Source organism: Branchiostoma floridae, chromosome 10, assembly GCF_000003815.2.
Source record: "Branchiostoma floridae strain S238N-H82 chromosome 10, Bfl_VNyyK, whole genome shotgun sequence".
Lineage (NCBI taxonomy): Eukaryota > Metazoa > Chordata > Leptocardii > Amphioxiformes > Branchiostomatidae > Branchiostoma > Branchiostoma floridae.
The window spans coordinates 1,038,179-1,047,057 of NC_049988.1; positions in this window are offsets into that span (position 1 = coordinate 1,038,179).

Sequence of the window (8,879 nt, forward strand, 5' to 3'; positions counted from 1 at the left end):
CTCATACCAGGGTACAGGGGTGCAAAATATACCGTTATAAGACCGTCAACAACAGTCACACGGAGCTAACAGCGCAGCGAAAATACCATCGCTAGCATTTCAACTTCGGATAACAAGTTATAAGTACTGTTGAACTCAGTAACGTTAAAGTTTGTTTTTAGTTGCCTTTGACGGTTTGACCTGAAATAGTGTTACGCTAAACTCCTGAAGAGAAGTTAAGTGACTGCTGCGATTATCATAGATATGCCCCTAAGAACTGATACAATATAAAGCCTTCTGAATAGTCTAAAATGCGAGACCTTAGGCGGGCTTCGCTCCCCCTGGCGGGAACACTGCTATGTACGGGATCATGAGGCCCCGCTTATGAATATTAATTAGCCTTTGGCCTCCTCTTCGCTGATTGGCTAGGTCTTTGATTCAATTAACTCTCCGGCTGACGCGCAAAGGTGTGGCTCTGTGCGGGGTCACGGAAGGTCACGTCAGGAGGCCAAAAGAAAACAAATTTCCCCTCAGAAAAGTGCCAAAATTAATCATTTTAAAGTTGTTAATGTCAAAAATTTTACTTGAATCTTGTTACCAAGTATCTAATGCCTATCTATACCAAATTTCAGGTCATTTAATTGTAATACCAGGGTACAGGAGCCAAAAGTGTCCTTTTTTGGTCAAAAATTGGCCAAAAATCGCAAAAATAAGCATTTTGTTGCACTGTACACCAAAAGTGTTATTGAATTTATATGAAGGGATTATCAAGGCACATCTGTGTCAAATTTCAGCTCATTCGGTTGCAATACCAAGGTACAGGAGCCAAAAGTGTCCTTTTTTGGTCAAAAATTGGTAAAAAAAATCGCAAAAATAAGCATTTTGTTGTACTGTACACCAAAAGTGTTATCGAATTTATATGAGGGCATTATCAAGGCACATCTCTGTCAAATTTCAGCTCATTTGGTTGTAATACCAAGGTACAGGGGCCAAAAGTGTCCTTTTTTGGTCAAAAATTGGTCAAAAAATCGCAAAAATAAGCATTTTGCTGTACTGTACACCAAAAGTGTTATCGAATTTATATGGGGGCATTATCAAGGCACATCTCTGTCAAATTTCAGCTCATTTGGTTGTAATACCAGGGTACAGGGGCCAAAATATACAGTTTTGGTCTAAAATTGACCAAAAAATCTCAATAAAATCATTTTAGAGGCAGATATGAAAAAAATGGGAAAAAAGCATCAAGGTATTGGCCCACTCTACCCCTGTGCCGAATTTCAGGTCATTCGGTCCAGGAACGGCGGAGATGAATCACTTTGAAGATTTGACAGGAGAAAGAAAGAAAGAAAGAAACATTACGAATACAATATATTTCACCATACTATGTATGGCTGAAATATAATAACCCAAGGAAAACAGACGAAATGTTACCCATTGATAAGAATTAATTTGCCCAGCAACCAAGAGCTAATGCCGACCCTTATTTACACTGACAAAGTAGTATCCATTTCGGAGTCTTGTAATGATCTTATCTTATTGGGTTTCGTAATGAATTGGGCTTAGCTAAAACAAACACTTATCTGATACCCTCTGACCTAATTTCGTGGATAGGTAGGTAGGTAGGTAGGGTAAAGCTAAACTAAACTCAACTAAAGCAAATTTTTACAAAAATGTGGCTGTTATAAATTAGTAGGGCAATGACGTTTGGCCCCTGTGCACGTTCTTAGCCTAGCACTCTACTCTTAAGCTTCCCTTTGTGTGTTGGGTTCTTTAATGTACACGTGTAGAGGTTTGACGCATGTGGATAATACCTGGAGCCCCCCCCCCCCCACAGAGATATTGGTATCAGCATCAGCATATTTATAGCAGCCTAACGTAACATTGATGGATTTAATTACATTTGACAATACGGCGGTATGGAAAAACAATTTGTAAAGGGGTTAGCTGTCAAGAAACGATACAAACACCTTAAAATAACCGGTGCGATAGGGCAGGGTACATCCGCCAATGTGGCTAATGTATAACAAACATATCAGTGTGTCTATAGTTTCACAGTCATTGTGCAACAACAATGGAATAAGAAACCCATTATATATGATTGTCGTCTTCTATAGGAATAGTAAAGCTTACTAAAACAGCACCGCATGCAATATTTACCTGTTGTCAAACGCGTCTATACAGAGATTACTTAAGGAACGTAAAGAAAATGGTCAGAGTAGACAGATGTCACCATATTATAGACTGGTTTCTTATTGCTTGGGTCAATGTGGAAAACAATTATAGGAACCACCAAGACGTTGTCACATTGTGATGTTCGTTTTTTTATTTGCTGTATTTTGAAATCAATTCGTAGCTAAATTCAAATCTTTTTCGACTCCTTTTGGACGCTTTTGTCAATATCGCAATGTCACCGTTTAAATATAGAGTAAACTCCACTCGTTGTTTTAAACTTATCTCATCACAACCTCACTCTAAAGCCTGTCCATTGTGAGCTAGTCCCACGGAGTGTGTTAATCTATCCCCTTTTCTTGTCGGGACCTCTCCCACTTAGGAATCACAAAGGGTGAGCTTTAGTCGCATTTGTTTGGATAAGGGCTAACATAGACCACAACTCGTCATGTAGACAGAAACCCTGGGAAAATAGCAGGGGAACTGGCTCTGTGGACATACAAACTATGCTATACACACAGTTCTGGGACAACTAGCGGATGTGCGATACAACAAGTATGGTGGGAAAAGTGTGGGAACAGCGCACATGAAAAGGCTAGAGGGAAACACTTAGAGGAAAAGGCAAACTAAACCGACAAAGAGAAGGCCACTTCCGATAGGTATTGCTTGACAAAGTCAACAGGTACTATGTTTTCAAATGCGACGTAATGCGGAATATATCGGGGTAGGGTGGGGTGTTGGGGGATTAAGTTGTAGAGATCCTGATATCGATCACAAGAAATTAGAATGTGGCAGAAAAAAAATAGTATTTTCTTAGATGCAATTTCAAAGGAAGTAAAATGCCATCACGTTGTGGTCAAAAAGGTACAGGTATAGGGGTCAAAGGGCAAGTTTATACACTAGTCTTTGTCAACTCAGACACTAGCCGAATCTAAAAATCCATCAACTAGTCATGGAGTAAGATGTATACATGCAGCAATGGCTGTATTCTGTTCACTTTTCTATGATCAATACATTTTCGGAAGTATTCAAACAAAAAGAGAACACTTCTTCACGCTTTAGAGTATTCCTTTTCTCGGACATAGCCGATCAAAATGCATGGTAGATCGCCATGCAAGTGGCTTTGGAGGAGAAAGAGAATTTTCCAGCAACACGACTAAGCTAGGCGCCTTTTGTTCTCAGACGCCTGATATCGTTTCAAGACCCTGACCTTTCTGCTGCCTACGCCTTGAATCCAACAAGACGAATTTGCGGCTTTCTTGACAACGTGTTGGAAAATATCATATGATTCTTGATAAAACCAAATCGTTTCCAGACCTCTCTTTGGACTGTAAATATCCAAGATAGGCCAAGTCCTTTGATACGACATTCTCTCTGTTTTGACCAATTTCTCCTTTTTTTAGTCCGAAAAGAGGTTTGGAATAGAGACTACGTCCAAACACCAAATGGTATTCGTATTCGTATTCGTATTGGTACGCCAATCACAAAATGATAAAGAAAAAGCAACAGATGGTGGAAGAATTTATGAAGTGTGTATTTACCTCTCTAATGAACGTTAATGTTTAATTCTAAGCAACGCTCGCCAAGAAAACCTCCCAACGCGATATGTCACCAAACGTACTTGAACTTGGTGATATGTCTCACAGCTGAAGAAAGAGATCCGCTTGTCAATTCGTTCACGCACCTCGCCCTTACCAAGGCGACTCCAGGCCTAGCCTCTGATCCTGAACACAAACAATACGTCTTAACCTCACCATTGAGAAAGGCCAAGTAGGAAAAACGTTTTCAGATCAACAACAGCTGGAAAAAAAGAGAAGGGGGTTGACTCAGATTTCGTTTCAAAATATCCCCGAAAGTTTTGATTGTAGTTCGTTCAACTTGAAGGAGAAATTTATGAGAGTGTCGAACTTGGGGTCACGTTCTAAAGTTCACAAAGATGAAGAAATGGCCGTTCAGAGCATGCGCAACATAGTTTCCTGTCAGACGCAGGCATTTTTATGACTTTAACCACAGTGGTGACCCTTTTTGATCTACATGTGCGCTTTTAGAATGTCATCTGCAAAATTTGTCATATTTCAGTGGTCCTTGAGTTACTTGGGACCCCTAGCTGCATCAGTTGATATATTTTGCTATGAATATTATGATTTTCAGGCAGGTGGCAGCCAGAAGCGCCAGAATGAGGTACATAATCTTTGAAGACAACATATCGTGTTGAAGGGTGGCTTCCATTACGAATACTTCTTTTCAGATGTTGGGAAAGGCACTTGACACGACTTTCCCCACTCTACCCTGGTGTAACAGGGCGCCTGACCTGTTGGGCAGGTACAAATCAAGAACTGACAGGGATCTGTCCAATTCCAAGACAAAGTTAATAACAAGCACATACCGTTGATAGCGACAAACTGCCTCCAAAACCACAATAACCTCCTCGGACTACCTTTACTTTGTATTAAATGGCAAATGAATAGATTAATGTATACGTTCTTTCTACCCACCAGTACTACTATGTAAACGTCACAAGGTTTACAACCCGTCTAATCCTTCGTATACTCTTTTTGAAAGAGGACATGGACGTAATGATGTTTGGACCAATAATAAGGGTCCAATAACGAACGAACGTGACTTTCCGGTGACATCATCGTTTGAAGTCTTCCTCAAGTACAACCGGGACATTGTCTCTACGGTCTCTACCTGCAGAAATGCCTTTTTCTAAGTCACGCATGTCAAATACTTCAAGAGGAAGCCCACACAGAGGCCGCTGTCAGATAAGGGACCCTTTTGGCCTTGTAGGAAGTGATTGAATAGCAGGTCGGAATCCTGTTATGTTGACCAGGAGCTCTACACGCCGAGTTTAACATAACGTTGTTACGTTGGAATTTCTGTTATTCTGAGCAACGACAAGTGTCTATTTTTCGGGGGTAAAGATAGCCTTCATGGTGAGACTCCGTGTATCATACTAGCAACGAAGTCTACTATGTGTATGGAGGGGCTTGGCACAGAGACATGATAGCCTCTACGGAAGGTTCCGTGTATACTAGTCACAAGCCTGCTATGGGGGCTAGGCTCACCCAGCTAGGTTTCGTGTACATGTAGTCCAGTCATAATCTAAAGCCTGCTATTAAAGAGGCTAGGCTCATCTAGCCAGGTTTCGTATACAATGCCTGTTATAATGGCTAGTCTCATCTAGCCAGGTTTCGTATACAAAGCCTGCTATAGAGGCTAGGCTCATCTAGCCAGGTTTCGTATACAAAGCCTGCTATAGAGGCTAGGCTCATCTAGCCAGGTTTCGTTTACAAAGCCTGCTATAGAGGCTAGGCTTATCTTGTGATAATAGTGTCAAGTCATACCTACTGTACGTGACTCTTATCTTGTGATAATAGTGTCAAGTCATACCTACTGTACGTGACTCTTAAAAAGTACATATGTGTGTGCCAATTTCCGAGGCCACACAGGATGTATCTGTAACTTGATTAATCACCAAAAACACAAGGGACTCATGCATTAAGACGTTGAAACAGAGACGTCTTTCGAACCTTGTAGGTACTGCATGCTGAACCGACTTTTTATCTATTTTCACATGAATGGGTGGCCCCCAAGGGGGGGTACCGACAACGCTCTACGCTAAATTCGGGAGGGCCGGCTACGTAATACGCTAAATTATGGACACTTTATTACGCTCTACGCTAAATTACGAAATTTCATAATGCATTATGCAAATTTTTATTGTCTTTTGGCTGAACTCCGCCGACGGCAGAACAGGTGAAGATGAGATCTAAACAAAACTGATAATTCCATCAATAAGATTAAAACTTAACTTCTAAAGACATCTTGCTGGGCAAAGGCGGCGACAGCAAATTTCTCATGTGACGTAATTTTCAGCACTTGTAGCACCGAAAGCGGAGGCGCGACAATCCTAGGCCGTCCGGGGGCATGCTCCCCCGGGAATATTGTGAAATCCTGACCCTCTGAAACGCCATTTTATGCATTTTGAGGGACAAATTTTGCTCACAGACTAAGCTAAGTTAAATAGCATCCAATTAGAAATTCACATGGTTTTAGCTTTAAGCTGGGCAACGCCCCCAAATATCATTTTCAGATTTCGAGTGCCGAAAGCACGAACAGTCGAACTGTCGCAAGGTAGGTACGGGAAAATTTGGAAATTTTTACCCTCTGAAACACCATTTCCTGCATTTTCCTGATGGCAGGCATATGCTCAATGTAATGACATTTCTGTCAGAGAAACGTCTTTGAGGGCGACGAGCGCCGGAGAGTCGTGAGCGCCGGAGGCCCAAGCCGTCGCAAGCCTTGGCAAGAGCCGCCCGGCGCCCGGAGAAAAATTGAAATCTCGACCCTCTGAAATGCCATTTCCTGCATTTAAGGGGCAAATTTTGCTTGTTAACTAAGCTAAGGTCGGTAAAAAGATTTCTACTAGTTGGGGGACGACGCTCCCGCAACATATTTTCACCATGTCCAGTGCCGAAGTGTTGAGTCATAGCAAGGAATGTCCGGCGAAATTTTGAAATCTGGACCCTTTGAAATGCAATTTCCAGCATTTTCGCGGGTAAAATTTGCCGGTAGACTAGTTAAGTTAAATGAAACTTTGATTACGCTTGACGAAAAATTAATATGAATTACGTTTTACGGTAAAATCCGGTTAGCTTCTACGTAATACGTTGAATTAAAGGGGCCAATATCGCTCGACGCAAAATGCACCGATTACGCTCTACGTTGAATTCGAACGGTCCCGCTACGGAGTACGTAGAATTAAAACTGCCGATTACGCTCTACGGAAAAGGGCTTTGGGGCCCCCATGAATGGTTAAAAAGGTTAAACTTGGTGGCCACACAAGCTTCAGCAACTAAGAAGAGAAAAACTTTCCTTCCTATTATGTAGTTGCAGAAAATTTGTAACACAAATATCACTCCTACAGGCACCAATGGCACAGCAGTGACGACAAATAGCGTCTCCATGGTAACGACCACACCCGCCACACCTCTCAACACGGCAATGCAGGCCTCCTCGTCTTCTCCAATGACAGGTAACGTGACATCATCAGGAAGTGATGCAACAGTTGGCAGTATGACGCAAGACATGACCAATACAACAAATGAGATGACATCACCAAAGGGCCCTGGTAAGACAAAAAATTCATTTTCTGATTATGTATAAAATATTCAATGTAAAAGTTTTAGACAGGAAGGCATGCATATAGAAATCAACATTATATATACTAAACGACTCCGGTGATATCACTTACAAAAACATGACTTAAACTTAATCAGTATTAGATGGCCAGAAAATTGATACAAATACAGATAAAAACCTAAACAAATACTGGTTCTATGGTTGTATTTTTTTATTGAAGTTTCATCCACGCTGTTGTGTTCCAGACGTCACGACAGCCGTCATGACAACATCACCGCTCGTGACCACCACCATACTACTGACAGACGCAGGGCCTACTCAAGCCACGGGTACTATATCACAGAATTCAAACACAACAGAGAACGTTTCTATGGCAACAGTCACGGACACTCAGACCGACCACACAACAGTACTTTCAACCACGATAGCTTCGACTACCATGGCAACAGCATTGGTGACCGCAGCAGACAGCACGACACCAACGTCCAATGTCTCTGAAAGCATGCTAACCACTGTGAACGAGACGGGTATCATGGCAACCACTGTCCCCATGGCAACGTCACCTAGTCCCGTCAACATGACACAGACATCGGCAGTCCACGAAAATATGACCTCAACAGAAATGATGTCGTCTACCGCACAACCTACAACCACTACAGGTGCATCATCAACTACAAAGAACCTAGCCACGGATATGATGACGACCAAAGTGATGACGACGACGCAAGCCTCTAATAATACAGGCATGACATCGACAGCAATGCCGACAGGAATGGCTTTAACAACAGAAGAGTCCACCACTATAACACCAAAGGTGAATTCCACTGAAGCCTTCAATGCATCTTCAGGGACAACAGAAATGATGGCAACGACAGAATTGATGACGACAGCACCGGTCAGTGAGAACACCACAGATATGATGACAACTTCTGTGGTTAATACGACGTCTACAGAAATGAAGACCAACATGACTACACCAGAAATGATAACCAACATGACCAACGCAGAAATGATGACCAACATGAGCACAACAGAAACGATGACGACAGCAGGGGCCAATATGACGACAACCGAAATGATGACGACGACAGAAGCAGAAATGACCACCCGAGAAAGAATGCCGACAGCAGGTAGCAACATGACCACTACAGAAACAGTGATGACATCAGAAGCCGAAATGACCACAGAAGCAATGGTGAACTCCACAAAAATGATGACGAACATGACCACCACAGAAATGATGACGAATATGACCACCTCAGAAATGATGACGAACATGACCACCACAGAAATGATGACGAACATGACCACCTCAGAAATGATGACGAACATGACCACCACAGAAATGATGACGAACATGACCACCTCAGAAATGATGACGAACATGACCACCACAGAAATGATGACCAAGATGACCACAGCAAAAACAATGACGACATCAGAAGCCGAAATGACCACAGCAGCAATGGTGACCTCTACAGAAATTATGACGACACCGCTGACCAACATGACCACTACAGAAATGAAAACAACCCCAGAAGCCAATATGACTACCACAGAAATGATGACTGCACCAGAGGTTAATG